The sequence below is a fragment of the Lampetra fluviatilis genome, chromosome 11 (genome assembly GCF_964198595.1).
Source record: "Lampetra fluviatilis chromosome 11, kcLamFluv1.1, whole genome shotgun sequence".
In the NCBI taxonomy this organism is placed as follows: Eukaryota; Metazoa; Chordata; class Hyperoartia; order Petromyzontiformes; family Petromyzontidae; genus Lampetra; species Lampetra fluviatilis.
In genome coordinates this window covers 5,979,606-6,001,365 of record NC_136285.1, presented here as the reverse complement: position 1 = coordinate 6,001,365, position 21,760 = coordinate 5,979,606, and the positions used below count along the sequence as shown (strand labels likewise).

Sequence of the window (21,760 nt, the reverse complement as noted above, 5' to 3'; positions counted from 1 at the left end):
ACTACTGATGACGGGACATGGACGCACACAGTAGCGCGAACGCACACAAGGCTCAGGAATGAGTCCGTAATGAGCCAGTAGTCCCGCACGTCAAATATACAGGGTGCTTCAAACAATGTTTTTAACACTTACATGGGACTATCGTTTTTAATGGAAAAAGAACGGATAATACACTGTAACATGATAACAAATGTAATTTCGATTTAAAGCTTTCGTGACTGCAGGGATTCATCTTCTTGGTTCTTTCGGTAAAGTCACGTAGAAGGGAAGTAATAAAATAATAAAAATAAAACATAATAAAACATTATGTTTTATTTTTATTATTTTATTACTTCCCTTCTACGTGACTTTACCGAAAGAACCAAGAAGAAAAACAAATGTAATGTTAATATCTTCAAAAAGTCTCCACTTGTTCGCCATCATTGTCAACGCGTGCCTGGAATCTTCTCCCAGGTGGTCTCCAGACGCCGGGAGTCACATTTATCGTGTTTTTGTTGCAAATTCTCCAAATTGTTAACGTTTTTTTGAAGCGCCCTGTAATTCTAGTGCAGTAAGAACTCCTCTTGTCCGCAATTAATTGGAGGACAAACTTCACCGATCCCATCTGTTTCCTACCCAATAACCGCCGGGGACTGCTGGACAGTGTTACACGCCCCAACGTCTGCAACGTGGCTGGGCGCCCTTTGCTCACACCGCGCATCTTTCACCTAAAGACCGTTGTTAGCACTGCCCAAAGGCAGCAACAACAACAACAACATCATCGCTCTTTCCGCTTAGTGTTTCCCAGCTCAGGTAAAACGGGGGTGGACGCTCGTCGCTTTATTTGTGGGGGGATTCTGCACGAGCGGTGGAGATGGCACATTCCCAGGGCGTTACGGGTCACCCTTTCACGTCTAAACCCCCACCTGTTGACCTCACACCCCAGAGGGATGATGATGATGATGGGTCGAGTTGACTTCTGGGCATTGTTTGAACTCTTCTGGTCGTGGTTTTGAGTCATCTAACAGTGCCTTCTGGTTGGATGTATTTCCTACGTGTGTGCGTGTGTGAGTCGGTGGAAACATTGGGGCAAGTTTCTTAAATACCCCTGTTTATCCAGCAGTGATTCAGCGGGTCGTGCGTCTGTGGGGTAGAGTGTGGGTACTTACACCTCTTCCAAAACGATTGACCAAACACCCTGCTGTAGGCCACCTCGTTGAGCTATCATTTGCGGCCAGGTCGCGTTTGAAAAAGAGTTCTATAGCTCAGTGGGCCTGACCTGGTAAAATTAAAAGAAATAGTTTTAGGTTGAAATCGAGTCGCTTCTACCAGCAGTGGCAAGAGCAGGCAGTCGCGGGCGCTGCACCTTTATCTTTTCCTTCCATATGTAGTGGATTCGAATTAGGTGCACACACACACGCAGCTTGGAGGCAACACTATTGATTAACCGGTAAGTAATATAACACTGTACATGAGGTGGTGACCACCTTCCTCAACTCACTAACACTCTGGAACACAACACAGTGTGGACCAGGCAGGCGACGGGCTGCCTGGTCCAGGACGACGACCCGAGACTTAAGGACCGATGATGTCTTCACTTCGGAGTACAACAGCCCGCTCTGCGTTCACACCACGCTTATATCTGCTCTGGCGTGGCCTGCTCCGCCCAGGCCACGCCTCCCTTCCCAGGCCACGCCTCCCTTCCCCCACCTCACGGGAGGTCTGGGTCCCTCCACCACGTGACCCCCGAGGCACCCCCTTGGGGCCCCCCAGCCCTCGTACGGGCCGACACAGTAGTGACGTCCTATGTCACTACACATATGTAGTGGTGATACGCGCTGGGGTAGCGATCAGGTGCCAGCACGTTGTGATTGGGTGTGTGGGTGGTGACGCGCGCTGACGGTGAGGGATCAGGGGTCAGCGCGGGATCGTGGGTTGTGTGGTGTTGATTGGCTGGGTGCCGGTGACGTGCTGGTGTGGGAGTGATCGAGTGGCAGCGCGGCGTGATTGGTTGGTGAGTGAAAACACGCGTTGGGGAAAAAGGATCGTAGAGATAGCGCGTTGTGATTGGTTCACTAACAAGCGATGCTCGCATCGAGGTCCGCATCCGCTCCGTCTCCCGGGAGGAACGACTATATAAGGGGATGCGCACAGGCGCACGGGGAGAGTGTAACCAGCGAAGACTGAAGACGGGAGGAAGAGCCAGGGCCCTGCGGTACCTAGTCCCGCTGTCCTGCGAGGACCGGGACTCTGTGTAACCCAGAGGCGGGGGTAGTGTGAGCATGCAGTGTCAGCATGCCGAGTGTGTAGCCAGAGGCATAGGGTCTACACGAGAAGAGTCTACACGAGACGAGTCTACACAAGAAGAGTCTACACGAGACGAGTGATGTGTGTGTAGCCAGAGGCATAGGGTCTACACGAGAAGAGTCTACACGAGACGAGTGATGTGTGTGTAGCCAGAGGCATAGGGTCTACACGAGGCGAGTCTACACGAGACGAGTGAGGCGTGTGTAGCCAGAGGCTTGGAGTCTACACGAGTTCAGTACGGTGTGTTATAAGAAGAACAGAGGTTACGAGTTGTACCGGTGTCTGGTGACCGTACGCGGAAGAATAGAGACTACACGTTGTATCGAGATAAGCGAAGATTTAATAAAAGAAGTGTGTTACCCGTCAAGGAGTTTCCTGCCGTCATTTCCAATACTTCAACTGGCGTCAGAAGTGAAACTGTCTTCCAAGCATGGATACGAGGAAGACCGTTCGGACCCACGGGAGTGACCGCGAGGACAACCTTGACGACCCGGGCCAGCTGCCGTCGGGGGGTGAGGACGAAGAATGGCCCACGCTGCAGGATCCGCCGGCGGCGCCGGAGGAGCGGCGGGGGACCAAGGCCGTGCTCCGGGAGGCGCACTCTCGTCTGGCGGAGCTGCTGCTCGCCGCCGCGTCCATCCTGGCGGAGATCAGCACGTCGGCAGGAGCGGAGACGGCAGCGGACATTCTACAGGGTCGCCCTGCAGATTCCCGCCAAATTGACTTGGCGATTCCCGCCATTTCATCGGCGGCGACTTTTGGCGGGAACGGCGACCGCCACGTGGTTGGGGGTTTCCAAGCGCGCCATCTTACGTCATCGACGCGCGCTGCGGACCGCCATCAGGCGTCCGCCATTGGAGCCGCCATCTTACACACCGACGGCGCGGCGGGAAGGAACCACGACGCAGAGGACGACTTCATTTTTCAACAGCGCCTCCCCGCATTGTCAGCCTTCAAGGCGGAAGGCGGGGACTGGGGCCAGTTTCAGCGCAGGTTTTTGGCGCATCAGGAGATGTCGGCCTGGTCCGATGCTACGGCGCTGCGGGCATTGCCTGCCATGTTGGACGACAACGCACTCGCGGCCTTCATGTCAGCTCGGAGGTCGGACCGATCCACGCTTAAGGCAGCGCTGGGTCTCATGGCCAGGGTCTACGGACCTCCCTCGGCGTGCCGCCATCATTTTTATGCGAGGCGGAAGGCGGACACGGAGACCGCGCTCGCCTATCGCACGGCGTTGCTGGCTCTCGCCGATGCTGCATTCCCTCGGATGGACGAGGAGGGCCAGGATGCGATGGTTTTGGAGCAGCTGCTTAAGTTGGCACAGGACCTGGGGGTCCCCATCAACACGGCCGACGAGATCGACATTTCTTCCTTACGGGTCGCTACGAGTATACAAGCGCACGAGGCCCTTCAACGCAAACAGGGGGTCGTCTGCAACGCTGCTGTGGCCTCAACTCCGGGTCCGGTGATCACCGAACTACAAGTCGTCAGTCCGCGAGAGGAGGCGTTCACCGCGGGACGACCGGGGGACTGTAGGTCGGGGGGTCGTTCGCCTCTGCGATCGACCCGCAAGCTGGAGCAACCGAGATCACCGACGACCCTCATCACGTGCTACAACTGCGGCCTCCGGGGCCACGTGGCGTCCGGTTGCCGCGCTCCCCGTCAGCGCGCCATGGGATCTCGGCTGGACGACGACCAAGGCCCCAAGGCATCCCTACAAACCCCGGCAAGTCGCGGCACCTCACATGCTCGGCCCACACACTCGACACGCATGGGCCGTCGCGGAGCGACGGAAGAGGGCCGGTTAGGGTTCGGAGATTCGGTACGGCGAGGGGGTTTCGGCCGGGACCGGAGAGACATTGAGTGGTCGGAGTTGGGACATAGAATTGTGGCTGCTTCAGCGGGTTCATCCGTCGTTGCGGGTTCTATTGATGGGGTAGAGGTCAGGGTATTGGTGGACACGGGGGCGTCGGCGACTATTATATCTGACCTCATTTATAACATTCTCCCCGTCCAGTGCCGTCCACTGCTCCCAGTGGATGTGCCGTTTTTCGCCGCAAATGGGGGATCGTTGGGCATTATCGGTCAGATTAGGGCGTCCATTTGCATTGGAGATATCAAATTGTCGGGACCCGTTTTTGTTTCGTCTTCTTTGGCGGTTCCTTGTCTACTGGGCACTGATTTTTTGGCTAAGATGCCCATTAAAATTCTAATCGATCAGCATTGCATTGAACTACCTTCGGGTCGCCGCATTTCATTCTTGACGAGCCCTACTGAGATTCGGACGGCGTGCACCACGATACAAGCATTGGCGACGCAGACCGTGCATGTGCCCCCGGGTTCACAGATGTTAATTCCCCTCCGGTTAAGGAAACCATGGGTAGAGGGGACTTCAGAACAAGGCATGCTTTTGGGTCCTTCTAACAGGGCTGTAGGAGGGGTCGATTTGTCGGTGGCTCACACTTTGGTTCGGGCGGACAAGGATCCGTTTGTGATGGTTTTAAACGCTGGATCGCGGCCAGCCGTCATTCAGCAGGGTACCGTGCTGGCTCACGCAGCGCGGGTTCCTGCGGAGGAACGGCTGGTTGCGCATGTTGATCCGAGCCCCACGCAGAATATTGAACCGAGGGAGGACCTTAAATGGGTCCATTCGCTTTGCGCGGGCTCGGACGATTTGTCAGGGGTGCAGTTGGGTGCGCTGCGCGAGTTACTAATGGAATTTTCTGATGTGTTCAGCAAACATAAATATGACATTGGGTGTACGGATTTGTTACGCCACCACATTGACACGGGCGATGCGGCACCGGTCAGGTTAAATCCCTTCCGGCTGAGTCCTGCCGAAAAGGAACATGTTCAGTCGGCCGTTAACGATATGCTTGAAGCCGACATTATTTCGCCTTCCTCCAGTCCGTGGGGAGCACCTATTGTGCTGGTTAAGAAGCAAGACGGCTCCTTGCGATTTTGCATAGATTTCCGTCGCCTGAATAAGATCTCTGTGGCTGACGCGTATCCGCTCCCCAGGATGGACGAGTCCCTCGATGCATTGTCTGGTGCGCGATATTTTTCGACTCTTGATTTGTTATCGGGATTCTGGCAGTTGCCACTCGACGAAGAGTCTAAACCTAAGACAGCATTTCGGACTCCAGGGGGCCTGTTCCAGTTTAACCGGTTACCCATGGGACTTCACTCCTCTCCAGCGACGTTTCAGCGCCTTATGGAGTTGGTTTTGTCAGGCTTGCAATGGGAGACGTGCTTGATTTACCTTGACGATGTCATTGTTTTCAGTAAAACATTTGAGGAACACCTCCAGCGATTGAGAGGGGTGTTCTTGCGAATGCGATCGGCTAAATTGAAATTTAAACCGGCCAAATGCCACCTTTTTCGTAAGTCCGTTAGATACTTGGGTCACATTGTCGACCCTTCGGGGATCTCTACCGATCCCGCAAAGACGGACTGTGTCAGTTCATGGCCGACACCCACGTCAGTTGCAGACGTGCGCAGTTTCATTGGGTTTGCTTCGTATTATCGCCGATTCGTTGAGCACTTCACCACTATTGCGAAACCCTTGCACGCTCTCACGGCGAAGGGTGTGAAGTTCAAATGGGGACCGGAAGAGGAGGCCGCGTTCTGCGCCCTCCGGGACGCCTTGGTGGGTGCCCCACCCTTGCGTTATCCGGATTTTGCGAGTCCCTTCTTGCTAGACACGGATGCTAGCAACACGGGCATTGGGGGGGTACTGTCCCAGGTCGTTGGGGGAGTCGAAAGGGTGGTCGCTTATGGTAGCAGGGTATTGTCTCCGGCTGAGCAGCGCTACTGCGTCACCCATCGTGAACTGCTCGCCATTGTTTTTTTTGTACAACAGTTCAGACCGTATCTCTATGGGCGTCACTTTACGGTCCGGACGGACCACGCGGCGCTACAGTATTCATTGAGGGTCGCCCAACCCTCGGGCCAATTGTCACGGTGGTTGGAAGTCCTCCAAGACTATCAGTTCACGACCACATACCGTAAGGGGTTGCGACACACAAATGCCGATGCCCTGTCGCGATTGTTGCCGTGTCAGAAATGTGCGTGTCTATCGGGATCGGCGCGCTGTAAACCGCCGGTTGTGGAAGATAAGGGGACATTGGCTGCGACTGCGGGCGCGCCAATCGGGGATGTCCCCGCTACTTATCAGGATCGGGACTCGCTGCTCTCATTGTCGCTGGGGGAGTGGGGCCGCCTCCAAATGGCGGACAGCTCCCTGCTAGCATTGCGCCGCAGGGTGGGTGGTCCTAAAGAGGACCAGGAGCGAACTGGCTCCTATGTACTTAAACAGGGCATGTTGATGAGATGGGACAGTTTGTCCCGGCGGCATGCGCTGGTGGTGCCTTCTGCTGTAAGGGGGAAAGTTGTTTTGGCCGCACACGAACGCCTCTTGCATTTGGGAGTAAACAAAACGCTTGCCCTGCTTCAGCGTGACTATTATTGGCCGGGAATGGGGGGTGACGTGGTAAATATTCTGAAGGGGTGCGTTGAGTGCGCCAGACGGAAACCACCGCCCGTGCTAGCTAATCCACCGCTGCAATCGATTCAGGTCTCGCGCACTAACGAGCTCGTTGCACTCGATATTTTGGGGTCTTTTCCAGTCACGCCTAGAGGGAATAAATACCTGTTGGTGGGGGTCGAATATTTCACCCGGTGGCCTATGGCGTGGCCTCTCGCCAACCAGTCGGCAGCGGCGGTGACGGACGCCTTTGTCCAGGGCTATGTCCTGGACAAGGGGGCTCCCGAACGCTTGCTGACCGACCAAGGTAAAAATTTTTCGAGTAAATTGTTGCAAGAGGTGTGCCATTTATTGGGTACTAAAAAGGTGCGTACCTCCCCGTACCACCCGCAGACAGACGGGATGGTGGAAAGACTTCACAAGACTTTGACTTCTATGCTGTGCCAGCAGGTGTGTGAGGCACATGTAGATTGGGACCTGCAGGTCCCAGGGGTCCTTGCCGCGTACAGAATGGCCCCCCATGCAGCGACAGGGTTTTCCCCATTCTATTTGATGTACGGTCGGGAAGCCGACCCGCCCATGGAAACGCAGCTTGGCCTGTCCGCTCCACGAACCAATTCTAAATTGGCGGAACATATTAAATTCAATATTCACAAGCTAACAGAGGCAAGGGAGGCCGCACGGCTTAATTCGCGGGCTCGCCAAATTGCTAATGAACGACTGCGGGCACGGAAGGTGTCCGTGCACGAATGGAAACCGGGTGACAGGGCCTGGCTGCATTGCCCTCAGGCGCCCTTGGCCACGTCACCTAAATTGTTGAGGCCATGGCGGGGGCCCGTGGAGATCGTGCGCGTTGCACGGCCCCAGTGCGTTCAGATAAAATGGGGAAAACGACGGTGGTACGTCCACCCCTCCCGACTGAAACCGTTCTCGCCTCCATATGGCCTCCCATTGTGTCGTGAGGGCCGAGCATGTGACGTGACCGACGACCCAAAGGGGGAAATGTCTCTGCCTGATCCTCACATGTCTCCGCCTGATCTGCTCCCAGGTGTCTCGGAACTGACAGCTGCCGACCACCGGCGGCCGGATCTTCGCGGCGGGGCCGGGCCTTTCAGGGCCGTTCCACGCCGTCTAGAGCAGCTGGAGCCGCCTGACGGTCGTCAGTGTCCCGTCCCGTATGACGGACCGGCCAGACGGACTCGCGCCAGGTCGCGCTACTTTGTTTGACCTGCCACGTGAGGAGTCGAGGCAGGGGGAGCGCCTCGTCACTTCGTTAGTTGCAGAGACGCGGGGCGCGTTCGTTTTCTAGAAATCGCTTTTATTATGTTGTTCGTCGGGTTGTATATAGTTTTTTTTTTATATATATAAGGTGTTGTGTGTGGTATTGTTACCTTGTCTTGCGGTTATTGTCAGATTGTACATAGGTTGCTGTTGTGTTGTTGTTGTGTTACGGGGCACACTGGGGGGGGGGGGGGGTTTGTTGTGTTAACGATGTGGGAGGTTGTTGGTTAGCAGCCGGGACGGCTGCAAGCTATGTGGGGGGGGGTGATGTAGTGGTGATACGCGCTGGGGTAGCGATCAGGTGCCAGCGCGTTGTGATTGGGTGTGTGGGTGGTGACGCGCGCTGACGGTGAGGGATCAGGGGTCAGCGCGGGATCGTGGGTTGTGTGGTGTTGATTGGCTGGGTGCCGGTGACGTGCTGGTGTGGGAGTGATCGAGTGGCAGCGCGGCGTGATTGGTTGGTGAGTGAAAACACGCGTTGGGGAAAAAGGATCGTAGAGATAGCGCGTTGTGATTGGTTCACTAACAAGCGATGCTCGCATCGAGGTCCGCATCCGCTCCGTCTCCCGGGAGGAACGACTATATAAGGGGATGCGCACAGGCGCACGGGGAGAGTGTAACCAGCGAAGACTGAAGACGGGAGGAAGAGCCAGGGCCCTGCGGTACCTAGTCCCGCTGTCCTGCGAGGACCGGGACTCTGTGTAACCCAGAGGCGGGGGTAGTGTGAGCATGCAGTGTCAGCATGCCGAGTGTGTAGCCAGAGGCATAGGGTCTACACGAGAAGAGTCTACACGAGACGAGTCTACACAAGAAGAGTCTACACGAGACGAGTGATGTGTGTGTAGCCAGAGGCATAGGGTCTACACGAGAAGAGTCTACACGAGACGAGTGATGTGTGTGTAGCCAGAGGCATAGGGTCTACACGAGGCGAGTCTATACGAGACGAGTGAGGCGTGTGTAGCCAGAGGCTTGGAGTCTACACGAGTTCAGTACGGTGTGTTATAAGAAGAACAGAGGTTACGAGTTGTACCGGTGTCTGGTGACCGTACACGGAAGAATAGAGACTACACGTTGTATCGAGATAAGCGAAGATTTAATAAAAGAAGTGTGTTACCCGTCAAGGAGTTTCCTGCCGTCATTTCCAATACTTCACATACAATGAACAAATATTCCCAGTTTATCCTCGCAGACATTCGGACCAAGTGCTGAGTATGAGTTAGGGCTGAACGATTAATCGATTTCAAATCGAAATCGCAATTTGAAACAATGCGATTAGCAACTCGCAAAGGCTGCGATTTTTTGCGATTTGAAAAGTCCGATTACTTTCTTATTGGAATTGTTTTATTTTTGTATTATTATAACTTTACTTATTTAACTTAACAATTGTTCTATGTTCGATTGTTCTATTTCAATTATTTTTTCATAAATACATGTTGGAAGCAATTTATATATTTAAGTGCTCATCCTTGCATTAGAATATATAGAGCAGTTCATATTTTGATGGTATCATGTGGTAATGCTCCATCACACGTTTTAAACCTATTACACAGTGAATATTGAACTGAAGCTTGACTTAAAAAAATGTAATCGCAAATCATATCGCAATCGCAATGAATGTCAGAAAAATCGCAATTAGATATTTCCCCCAAATCGTTCAGCCCTAGTGTGAGTGTCTGCATGGTGTGGGGAGCGGTGGTGTAGCGATCAGTACTACACCACACTACGAACCCCGTGACCCGAGTTCGATTTTCGCTCACGGCCACCACCAGTGACGATTATCTGAACCGGTCCTGGGCCTCCCCTAGGTCGACTCAGCCTCAAATGAGTACCTGGTGTGGTGCGTACACATCGCCACTAGGGAGACAAAGGCGGCCCGGCGTGGTGCTGGCCACCCACCCCCTCGTGTGCCGTGCCGGCCTTCATAGGTGCTCGCTAACAGCACTTGTCCCAAGAGTCTGTTAAGACTATACGGGGGATCTTTGTTTGTGGTGTGGCCAGCTTCTCTGTGTCTCGCCGGTGCTGATATCACTATGGAACACAATTTTTGTTCCTAGGTACTTAGTGTTATTTTTTTTATTGCTTATGCCTAAAAAGTATAGAAAACGCCTATTATTCCCCACAAACGTTGCTTCTGTGACCAGGACTTTACGTGAAGGAATGACACAAGTGCACACCACGTTTTCTCATTGAAAATATGTACATTTCAAAATAACACTTACTACCCAGGAACAACAAAAAACACTTTCTTTTATATTACACAGTGTATTCATCCACCGTATGAGGTGTCCAATGAGGGAGGGCCTCGTTTCCACGGCTGTCGGGACGCGCGACGATATCAAGACATAAAAAATTAACCCGTAAAAACAACGTTTTTTACTATAAATCCTTTATATGCGTGGCGGCTAGAGTCCTCTCGTCCTCTGGCTTGAGATGGCTGGCACCTATGGGTCAGATGATTGCCTGGCAGCATTAAGCAATTGGTAATTAAATATTTAAAAAAAATTCATAAAAAGTGTAACATTTTGCAAATTTTTTTCACGAAGTGGGTTAAAAAACGACCGAAAGATGTGCACGGTCGTAAGCGCGCAAGCAAGCAAGCGAACTTAATATAAAGAATTTAAAAAGTGAACGTCGATGAGAGGCCCAAGAAGGGTGGATATTAACACGTTCCGCTGATGTTGTGAATCGTGGCCAGGAATAGAACCCAGAGAGCTTGTAATTTGCAGTGATTCACTGTGGATGTATAATCTCATCTTGGTGCAGTTTTGAAAAGCTGCAAATGTGTGTGATGTGAATCCAAATTGTATTGTGGTGCACTCTCTCCACCACTGCCATACACAGACACAGGTCCCCCGTATAGCCTTTAACATGCTATTGGGGCAAGTGCTATTAGTGAGCAGCTATGAAGGCTGGAACAAAGGGTGATGTGAATAGCATTGCCCCTGGTCACCTTGATCCTCCCAGTGCTGATGTTTATACGCACTGCAACATTTAAGGCTGAGACGACCTAGGGGAGACCACCCAGGAGCAATTTAGATAATTACCACTGATGTTCGCTGCAGCCTGGAATGGAACTCGATTCAGTAGTCTCGTTAGCCACAGCCTGTGAACGACTACACAAATGTGCCTAATCACATACCATGAATTCGCATCGCACGCTCTCATGCACCCTCACTATCACAGTCGCACACACGCGACCAGACTAATGCATGCGATTTTCTCAACTTCTTGGCGCTGCTGAAATTAGCGCAACCCCAGGCAAGCGCACACGCAGACAACGAGCACTGCAGAACTCAACATAATAGCCGCCGATGTGGTCCGTACTCAACCCAACACCGCCTTCTTTGAGTTTCTCATTGAGCCAGCGAGCAATTTTCACGGCTCCCTTTTCCTGCCAGGGTAGCACCTTGATGAACACTTTAAAACAGTTTGTAATGTACTTTTTTTTGCACAGTCATCAGTACGTGTGCTGAGACCACCAAACGTGTTTCAAGTGAAACACCTTCTGTAGCGTGTTTTTCCTACACAGCCCAAGGGCTTAAACCCGATTGATGCGGCCTAGCGGTAGCGCGTATTCGCTGCATGGCTGCAGAGTTTCGTGGTTGAATCCAGTGGCCAGCTTGATTCTTACTGCAGATTTAATAACGACAACAATACGCGCCGTCTGATTCACAGTAGATGTTAAAGATCCCCTGGCAGTATTTGCAAGTATAAGGCGTTGTGCACCATCGTCACGGTCCAAATTTGAAAATTACCTGCAAATAACTCAATAGGGAACGTACATAGCAATCAGAATCAGAATATTTAAGGGAAGGAATCTGATGAGCTTATGAAGCTCTTTTTCACAGATGTCCAGTAGCAACGGGTCAGTACGTTACAACAACAAACAGTACAAAAACACAATCGGAATGCAAGGTCTAGGAAAGGTAAACTAATCACTTAAAACAATATAGTAATAAAACTAAGCTATTTTTATCTTACCAGTTAAAGCCCACTGGGCTGTTAACTTATTTTTTTAAAGCGACCTGGCCACAAATGATAGCTCAACAAAGTGGCCTATCAGTGCACCCTGCTGGAAGACTAATATCCAAGGTCACTCTTGCAAACTAGACTATCCTGGTATCTTGAGTTTTCACCTGGTTAAACAAAATAAACTTGAACCCACGTGTTCCAAGTAAACGGGAAAAACATTGGGCCAATGTTGACCCAATATTGCACTCGACTGGGCCACCCGGTATGTGAACAATGGCATTATTCACAGGGAACCACCCAGGTCATTCATAATTGTTTTTTTTATTTGAGCAGCTGATGTCGTCCTAAAAGAGCATTATTGTTTTAATCTAGGGCTAACAGGCGAATAAGAAAAACATTACGATTTACTTCTCACCCATGAATGCCATTAAATGGAAAATTACGTTTAAAATTGCACCGGTGCTTATAAACACGACCGCAAAGTACAATAATAAAGCATGCTAATAAGATAACCGTTGGCTCATGTATGCTTGCATTTAGAAATGCACGTGCATAATGGTGAACATTTTATCATGTCATTGCTTAATATAGCGACTGGTGATAAAACACCGCTTTTGTCTTAGGAACAGTTGGAGTATTTTTCCCTTGCAATGCAGCTTAGCGGAGCCTGTGTGCGGCAAGATCATAGTTAGCGAAGCAGAGGCCTCCCAATAGGAGGCTCTTGACAATTTAATTTAAAATAATATCGAAATTAAGGCAACTCATAAAAGTGCTTGCGTTGTGCGCTCACTGCTTGTGTTTTCAATGCAGCCTAAGTTGTTCGTAAGGTAATTTTATAGACAGATTATTTTATTTCTGGCAATTATCAAAGGTGCATCTCTTTTAGTGGTTGTGTAATGTAGTAACTTGGCGGGAGACGACCTTACGGGTAGCACACTCTTTATTAACACCAACTTATATTACACGGGTGGCTAACTGCAGCCTTAACCCACGGGGTTCCCCTGGCTACACCCACACGGGCTCTTACGCCCCGTAGCTTCTCGGAACCCACCCGGCTGGGGTGTCCGTCTCGACTCTGGGTCCCACAGCCTCGTCCCACATGGACGTCAGACCACGGGTCCCACAGTCTCGCCTCCGAGCCACACAGGGTCCCGGCCCATACAAGGACAGCGGGACTAGGGGTCTCAGGGCCCGACCTCTTCAACTCCGTCTTCGATCTTCAACTGGTTATCAACTCCCCGAGTGCTCCCGCGCGTCCCCCTTTATAGTCCTTCATGCGGACGTCGCTGAGAGCACCCACCCCAGTTGACCAATCACTGCGCGCTGCCCACGATCCTATTTCCCACCTTGTGTCAGCGCGCACAACCACGCACCCCGCGCCGCCCCGTGATCTATCACTGTCGGCGCGCGTCAACACCACCACTACAGTTGCATAAGCTTTTGTACTAATACATATGCTATTTTATAACTATATGCAACTCATGTCTCAAGAGTTGTTACAAATTTCAGAATACTTGAATTACTTATGGTGATTCTATCGTAGTACATGAGAACAAAAACGTTTTACTGGCTGGATTCCTGGCTGCCTGACTGGCGCACAAACATGCAGGCAAGTGCACGTCTGCGTTTATGACATCACTGCACACATGCATGGGCAGTGGCAGTTACACAAAAAGGAACCCAATTGATCCTCTGAGATCGATAACATAAGTAACATTGTGTGGAAGGTTCACAGTTATCTCATTGCGGGAATGGCTCCTGTCAAACCATTGTAGAAATTCCACCATATTGGCTCAGAGGCGCTCACGAAGAGGGGGTGCCATTAGCAGGGGGGGGGGGGTTGGCACTTTGACTTGTCCAGTATTCGTCTGAATATGGCATGGCGGTGTGTGCCTGTATTTCGTCGCTCTGCAGGGTAGGGTTTTATGGATGACGCAAGGTTTTTGAAACTCCTCCTGGGCTGCAAGATGGCCATGAGATAATAGTGTACGCGAATGGGTTCACAAACCGATCTGTGAAAACCCTGGCATTCGATCATCCATGCCGAACGCTCCTTTTTAAAAAGGAATTGATGAAACTTTCCATTGAAATTGTCTTGAGGCTCGGCGAGGCTTTCATAAGTGCATTATATTACGTCTAAGAGGGGATTACATATCAGCGGATTACCAACAATTTTTGAGAAACCAATTAGTAATGTAATGAGTCACCCCTTCAATAGCCCACAAATTGTCAACATTCTAGGTCACAATTCAATTTTTGAATCAATTCTATTTTGCCATTGTTCTGGGCGTAGAATCAATAATAACTGCTTGGTTTCAACAAACCGATCACACACACTACGAAGTAGATGAGTGGAATTTGTACGTATTGCCAAGTAAGAGCCCATTGAGACTAAGAGTCTTCCTAGTGTAATGCGGGCGTAAACGACCTCCCGGAAGTGACGTCATGGGGGGAGGAGTTACGTCACGTGGGGGAGAGGGTAAGGGTCTATAAGGGGGGTAACCGGAAGCAGTCGGGAGTGATCGGAGACTGGGAAAGTGGGAGGCCACGCAGGGCGAAGGGTGAGGAGAGAGTGGCGAGATCGCCACACACCCGAGCCACGAGGATCGGCACCGTCGGCCAACGGTGACCGACCCCCGGGCAGCAGGAGCAGCGAGGAGGCTGCAGAGAGCAGCGGGTCTGCAAGGGAGGAGTCGGGCAGCAGGGGTCTGCACGACGAGACAGCAGCGGGTCTGCTAGGAGGGAGTTGGGCTACATGAGCGACAGCAGCCTGGGGCTGCAGAGCAGAGAGTATATAGGGGAGTGCCGTGAGGGAAAAGAGATCGAACCCAAATAAAGGACACAGGACAGAGAGAAGCGTCCGAGTCTTTTATCACACTGGTGTCAAAAGTGTAACGGTATGGCTAAACAACTGAGAAAAAAGAATATTCCGTCTCCGGCATCGGCTTCATCTTCCGACGACGATGACCTTCCTCCTGCGGTGGACCCGACTCTGGCAGAGGAGGAGATCCGTGCTGGGACGAGTGCGGGTCCAGGGGTCCAAGATGTCGCCGCGTCGGCGGACCAGTCTGCACCAAAGGACGCGGATTTAAGATGGAGTCAGATGGCGGAGCAACTTGAAACTCTCAAGAACGTACTTGCACAGTTGTGTGAGCTCGTTACGCCGAGGACGGCGTCGGAAGGCGATGTTGGTGGTCCGCAGGAGCCCGGTTTGTCTTCGATGTCGACGCCATCAGCCACGCGGCACGAAGACGCCATCTTGGGCGTGGCGCACGACGAAAGGTGGGAAGCCGCCATTTTGGGCCCTCCGCGACGGAAGGCCGCCATCTTGTCGACACCACGCTGCGACGCCATGTTGAACATGCCACCGGAGGAGTCAGCGGCTGGAGGGAACGCGCCAAGGCGTCGCAGTCATCACCTAACGACTGTCAAGGAATTCTCCATCGGGGGCGATTGGAGTGTGTTCGCCTGCAGATTTTTGGCAGCGGTATGCTCGGCGAGGTGGACTGACGCCGAGGCATTATAAGTTCTTCCGACTCTCCTTGATGACGAGTCCGTTAGATTCTTTCGCTCTATAAAAGCCGCGAAGAAGAAAACATTGCGTGGTGTGTTCGACGAAATGGCAGACGCTTACGAGCCGCCGGATGATGCTCATCGCCGGTTTGTGCAACGACAACGCGCACCCGAGGAGTCTCCGGTGGCGTATAGGGGCGCGGTACTGGAGCTGGCAATGGCCGCATACCCGGAGATGGAGCCTGACCTGTTGGAACCTCTCATCCTGGGGAAGATGCTGGAGTTGTCCCGGGATCTCGGCATTCCCATGCCGGTGTGCGGTCACGAGAAGCTCACATCCTGGGCTGCGGCTAAGTGTCTGGACGCCCAGTTCAACCTGCGCCGGTGGAAGCAAGTTACGGCGTGGACGGGTGGGCCCATCGTCGAAGGGGGAGCCGTGGGTTGGGACCCCAAGAAAGCAGTTTATGTGCCGGACGACAGGAGCCCGCAGGAGCTGTCGGCTGCCGCTGCTCCGTGGCCGGAGCCGCGGGCTGCGCCGCCGACACGGCCGCGTCGGGACGGGGCGCCCGCAGCAAGGCGCAACAACATCGACTGTTTCCGCTGCGGGCGTAAGGGCCATTATGCCAGGGACTGCTGGGCCCGCGGCCCGGGTCCGCCCCAGCAGGAGGCCTCGACAGCGGCCGCTCCAAGAAAGGATTCGCCAGCACAGGCAAGTCGGTGCGCACCAGACACCCGGCAAGGCTTGACACCTCACTCATCACCGTTGTCGTGCGATCCGGGTGTTTTTAATAACGGGAGGCCATTGACTGCGCCTTGTCGTTCAGTAACGCAGTGGCGTAAGTTGGCTCGGCGGGTCGTCGCGGCCGCTACCGGTTCGTCCACCATACCTGGGTCGATACAAGGGGTGGACGTACGGATTTTGGTAGATTCCGGAGCGTCCGCGACCATTATTTCGGATGTAATATTCCATCTCTTGAACATCCCACCAGAGGCCGTAGCATGGGCATTGTGGGCCAGGTGTACGCTACAATCGCTATCGGGGGAGTGTCGGCCTCGGGAATTGTGTTAATTTCGAGGTCTCTTGCGGTTCCTTGTTTATTAGGGACTGATTTTCTGGCCAAAATGCCCATTCTAATTAGAATTAATGAGAACTGCATTCAATTACCGGAAGGCCGTAAAATTGCCTTTTTGCCGTCGCCCTGGGGGCGACCTGCTCCTGTCGCCCAGGTGCAGGCGTTGTCCGAAGTGTCTGTTGATATTCCACCTGGCTCACAGATTCTCATTCCGTTGCGTTATCGGAAGCCTGTACCTTGTCGTCAAGGAGCGATTGGGGTTTTGTTGTTGCCGTCCGCCACCATCACGGGTGGATCGGCGCTGGTTGGGGCACAAACTATTGTTCGGCCAGACCAGCAGCCGTTTTTGCAGGTGCTTAACGCGAGTGCCGAAAGCGTGTGTGTGCCGGCAGGTACCGTTGTGGCACATGCCACTACTGCGTTTACAGCTCATGATGATCTGTCCGGCCGGGGGTTTGTTGGAGGTGTTTCGGGCCCCGGAGCTGTAGATGACCGCTGGATTTCTGAATTGTGTGGGGAGAATTCAGCTCTTTCCGGGGAACAACGTTGTGCGATTCGTAAATTATTATCGAGCTATTCTGATGTGTTTAGCTCCGATGATTTGGACTTAGGACGCACCTCGTTGCTTTACCATCATATTGACACAGGGGACGCTGCCCCTATTCGGTTGAACTCGCATCGGATGAGTCCGGCTGAGCGAGAGCATGTTCGAGGGGCAGTGGATGACATGTTGGCTGCGGACATAATATCTCTGTCTAACAGCCCATGGGGCGCACCTGTTGTTTTGGTCAAGAAAAAAGATGGCAAATTGCGATTTTGTGTAGACTTTCGTAAACTAAATAAGGTGTCGGTGGCAGATGCGTATCCCCTGCCGCGTATGGACGACTCTCTCGATGCCTTGTCGGGGGCGAAGTTCTTTTCAACGCTAGATCTCTCTTCGGGCTTCTGGCAGCTTCCCCTCGACGAGTCCTCGCGAGAAAAGACTGCTTTCCGTACGCCGCAGGGGTTATTCCAATTAAACTGTCTTCCGATGGGGCTGAATGCGGCCCCTGCCACTTTTCAGAGGTTGATGGAGTTGGTATTAACGGGGTTGCAGTGGGAGATATGTCTTATATATTTGGACGATATTATCGTTTTCAGCCGCACATTTGACGAGCATTTATCGCGGTTGGAGGCCATGTTCATCAGGATGCGTTCTGCTAATTTGAAATTTAAGCCCAAGAAATGTCACCTACTGCAACACTCCGTGCGTTATTTGGGGCACATCGTCAGTGCGGACGGGGTGGCCACAGATCCGGACAAAACTGCGTGCGTCCGTGACTGGCCAACCCCTGCCACGGTGGGGGATGTGCGTCGGTTTTTGGGGTTCGCCTCATATTATCGGAGGTTTGTTCCAAATTTTGCTACGATCGCGAGGCCTTTGCATCTCCTGACGGGTAAAGGACACAAATTTGCTTGGGGACCGCCAGAGGAGGCGGCGTTTCGAGGCCTACGCGATCTATTGGCTATGGCACCGACGTTGGATTATCCGGATTTTGCACATCCCTTCATTCTGGATACGGACGCGAGTGACACGGGCATTGGGGCGGTGTTATCTCAGTCCAAAGGTGGTGTAGAACGCGTGGTGGCGTATGGTAGCCGGGTTTTGTCTCCCGCTGAAACCCGCTACTGCGTCACTCGCAGGGAACTTTTGGCTATTGTTTTTTTTCTCCGCCAATTTCGACCGTATCTGTACGGTCGTTCGTTTATTGTTCGCACGGATCATGCGGCCTTGCAGTATGCTCTTAAAATGGACCAACCATCCGGCCAGCTGGCGCGGTGGTTGGACATGCTGCAAGAATTTTCCTTCCAAATTCACCATCGGAAGGGAGTGCGTCACGCTAATGCGGACGCACTTTCCAGGCTGCCGCAGCGATCCCCTTGCGCGTGTGCGTCGGGGACGCATAGGTGTGGCCCGATTCAGCACCCCCCTCCGCCTGTCGCGCTGGCAGTCGAAGTGCCGGAAGCTCCGCTTGAGCCGGGGCCGGCTGATGCAGGGCCGGCTGATGGGGGACCGGCTGATGGCATTCTACATCTCCCGAGGTCTGTGTGGATTCGGGAACCAATGTTGGATGATTCTTTGGTAACGTTACGTAAGCGGCCTGTGAAGGGGAGTGGGCGACTCTGTGCGGGAGGCTTGCCGGAAACCACTCTCCGTGATGGCTTGCTGATGTGGAGGGAAGGGATGCAGGAACGCTGGCGTCTGGTTGTACCGGCATCATTGCGGTACGAATTGATTAGGACTCTGCATTGTGACACGCTTTTACATCTGGGGGTGCAGAAGACGCTATTGACGCTGCAGCGAGACTACTATTGGCACGGCATGACGACGGATGTCGTCGGGCACGTTCGCGCGTGTCCCGATTGTGCCCGCCGTAAGACACCTAAACATCCATATGTGCCGCCGATACAATCCATTCAGGTGTCTCGAGTTAATGAGTTGGTGGCGTTAGATATTTTGGGACCCTTTCCGCCATCCGCTAGGGGAAATAAATATTTGCTGGTAGGGGTGGAGTACCTCTCCCGCTGGCCTGGCCTTTGCCTGACCAGTCAGCGGCGTCTATCACAGACGCCTTTCTATTTGGGTATGTTATGGACAAAGGGGCGCCGGAGAGGCTCCTTACAGACCAAGGCCGGAATTTTTCCTCGAAATTGTTTGGGGAGGTGTGTGCGGCGCTGGGTACAAAAAAAATACGGACATCTCCCTACCACCCAAAAACGGATGGTATGGTGGAACGGCTTAATCGGACCCTGTCCGCCATGTTGTGCCATACGGTTAGTGAAAAACAATCGGATTGGGATTTGCATATCCCTGGGGTGCTTTCAGCGTACCGGATGACGCCGCATGCGGCTACAGGATATTCGCCTTTTTTTCTAATGTACGGTCGTGAAAACGTACCGCCGATTAATGAACAGTTGGGAACCGGAGCGAGGGGACCTGTCAAGCCTCTTCCTGATTATATTCAGGACACCGTTCGCCGAGTCACTGAGGCGCGGGTGGGGGCTTGCATGGCTACGGCCAAAGCCCAGGCTCGGAACGAGCGGTGTGCGCGACGTTCAAAAGGGGAATGCCCCTGGAAAACGGGGGACCTGGCCTGGCTCCATTGTCCACAGGTGCGGCCAGGTACCTCTCCTAAATTACATAAGCCATGGCAAGGGCCGGTTCGCCTCATCGAGGTTCCCAACCCACAGTCGGCGCGTGTTCGGTTTGGTTGTCGGCGTTGGTTCGTCCATACATCTCTGTTGAAACCATACGTGGCCCCTCGACCGGATGCGTCATCTCCTGAGGTTGCCTTGCCGGGGTTTGTTGCTGCCGACTCGCCCTTGCCTGTGCCTGCTGACTTTGCTAGAGCGCCTGTCGTGCCTTTCACAGACGAGCCGGCCGTGACGCGGCAGGGGAAAGAAGACCCAGCTCGGGGTGCGCCTACCACGGCTGCGGAACCTTTGAGGCCCGCAGCCCTTCCAACCCCGCCGCGGACACGATTGCGGGACGCCTCTGATGCTGCGCCTTCGAAAATAGGGGACCGGGACGTTGCCAGGCCTCCAATAGCGACAGACGAACTTCAGCCTGTTGCTCTTAAAACCCTGCCACGTTCCCGCTCGGCGGGAGGGCCACCGACCGTCCGGGACGGCCCGGCGACCCGCACCCGCTCGAAATCCCTCACATTTCGTTAATTATTGTGTTGTGTTCTTGTTCTTTCGGTATATTATCGTGTGTTCTGTGTCCTTTTTCGTATTCGGTCGTGTTCGCTCGCATTGCTTATTGGAGTTGTGTTCTCTACGGGGGAGGGTGGTGTAATGTGGGCGTAAACGACCTCCCGGAAGTGACGTCATGGGGGGAGGAGTTACGTCACGTGGGGGAGAGGGTAAGGGTCTATAAGGGGGGTAAACGGAAGCAGTCGGGAGTGATCGGAGACTGGGAAAGTGGGAGGCCACGCAGGGCGAAGGGTGAGGAGAGAGTGGCGAGATCGCCACACACCCGAGCCACGAGGATCGGCACCGTCGGCCAACGGTGACCGACCCCCGGGCAGCAGGAGCAGCGAGGAGGCTGCAGAGAGCAGCGGGTCTGCAAGGGAGGAGTCGGGCAGCAGGGGTCTGCACGACAAGACAGCAGCGGGTCTGCTAGGAGGGAGTTTGGCTACGTGAGCGACAGCAGCCTGGGGCTGCAGAGCAGAGAGTATATAGGGGAATGCCGTGAGGGAAAAGAGATCGAACCCAAATAAAGGACACAGGACAGAGAGAAGCGTCCGAGTCTTTTATTACACTAGCAAGGGACACCAGGATGAAAGCAACTAATTTAATTTGAAGTTTTCAATTGAAAATGCAATGCATGTATTAATGAACATCAGGGATCAATTTCAATCGATTGATTATTCCATCCATAAAACTTATGGATTTCTCCATGTGCTGGGAAGACTTTTCTGAGATTATTTCATTCTCTTGCTCGTTGTCAGTTTTTGGTACACCACAATGGTTTGCTAATGATTGAAGTGGTGCCTTGAAAAAAGAGATAGGAGAGATGATTTCCATCTGAGAGGCTCATCACAGCCAGGAAAGCACAGCCTGCCGCCTGTAAATTATAGGACAATTACTCCACTTGCCGCACTAATGAATAATAAGGCATCTCAATCACAAAAACCGCATGGTAGCGCTTTAATTTCAATCGAGATGGATTCTTGCCGCAATCATACGTTTTGGCAAAAAGGCCCTGCATGAAATAACTTTTAATTACTTCTCAACATATCCTGCCGTCCACTTGTGTCACGTCATATAGTACACCTGTGTGTGTTTGCCTATGTACAGTTGCTATCTATCCATAACAGAGGTTTTTGGGTTAGATCGTGTGAATATAAATGTGTTGTTAAACCCTCCACGAATCGACAAAGCCAATTAGTAAGGGTTGTCACATAAACAAAATATGGCTATTCGTCACTAATCAGCACAGCGGTGTGTTGGAGAGTAAACCCACGACATTTACCATTCAAGTACATTGTGGGCTTACTGTTCAACACACCGGTGTGCTGAACTAGTAACAAATTGGCATATTTTGTTCACGTGACAAACCTTACTAATCGGCTGTGTCGGGTGGTGGCGTGTTTAACGACACATT

General features: G+C 52.7%; 1 protein-coding gene across 1 annotated transcript in view; it reads left to right on the top strand.

Moving 5' to 3' along the window:
* The window catches only part of IMMP2L (inner mitochondrial membrane peptidase subunit 2), a 382,842-nt gene extending 362,517 nt beyond the window's left edge, over nt 1–20,325 (top strand). The window contains exon 8 of the transcript XR_013637195.1: nt 20,024–20,325. The gene's annotated coding sequence lies outside the window, so the exon portion shown is untranslated. The remainder of the gene's footprint in view (nt 1–20,023) is intronic.
* The last annotated feature ends 1,435 nt before the right edge of the window (nt 20,326–21,760 follow it).